Genomic DNA, 1,110 nt, shown 5'->3' on the forward strand with positions numbered 1-1,110 from the left:
TATATATATATATGTCAGGAGAAACTGACAGTATACAACTGGAAACTGTAGGATCTGGGCATGGCATGAAATGGTATGGAATAAGGGGTGGATGATGTCCTGGGTCTGGCAGTGATGGGGTTAATTCTCCCCAGGACCTAGCAGGGACACAAGTATTCCATCCCATGTGAGCCATGCCCAAGGGGTAGCCGGAGCTAGCCGGGAAGGGGAGGGGACAGGAAGTTGGGGGGAGGAGGCGGTGACCCCCGGAGGAGGAGAGCGGTCGGGGGCGTCCCGGGAGCGGTCGGCGCGCGGTGGTATCGAGCGGCGGTATCGTGATCGCGGTTGTATATACCTCTGTTATTGTTGTTGTTATTGCTCTTTGTTCTGTTCTGTTAAAATTGCCTTTGTCTCAACCCACGAGTTTTGCCTTTTTATTCCCATCTTCCCCTCCCGGCCACGTGGCTGTGGGGGCTCTGTGTGTGCGAGCAGCTGCACGTGGTCCTTTGTTGCCGTCTGAGGCCAAACCACGACAGCATGTTGCCCACAAATCCAATAATGGCCCTTCAAAGCCGCATTAGTGAATGGGCCTTCCCATGTTTCATTATCCTGTGGTATTTCATAGTATAGATTTTGTTTTTATTGTATAGTTTGTCATAGTATGGTTTTGTTTTGTGGGGTTTTTTTGATCCCAACAGTCCTCCTGCTACACTTAAATCACCATAGGAATCGCAATAACCACATTCAAACACAAAAATCAAAACAAAATTGGTTCAACAAGACCAAATGTAGGGTCCTGCACCTGGGGAGAAAGAACCCCAGGCACCAATATAGGTTAGGGGTGGGGGTGGACCTGCTGGAAACACTTCTGAGGAAAATGATCTGGGAGTCCTGGTGGATAGCAAACTTTCCATGAGCCAGCAATGCTGCCCCTTGCCAGCATTGCCACCAAGGGGCCAATGGCATCCTGAGCTGCGCAGTGAAGATTGTGGCCAGTAGGTCAAGGAGGTCATTCTCCCCCTCTACGCTGCACTGGTGAAGCCACAACTGGAACACTGCATCCAGTTCTGGGGTCCCCAGTTCAAGAGAGACAGGGAACTGCTGGAGAGAGTCCAACGTAGGGCGACAAAG

The sequence above is a fragment of the Calidris pugnax genome, unplaced genomic scaffold (genome assembly GCF_001431845.1).
Source record: "Calidris pugnax isolate Ruff unplaced genomic scaffold, ASM143184v1 scaffold157, whole genome shotgun sequence".
In the NCBI taxonomy this organism is placed as follows: Eukaryota; Metazoa; Chordata; class Aves; order Charadriiformes; family Scolopacidae; genus Calidris; species Calidris pugnax.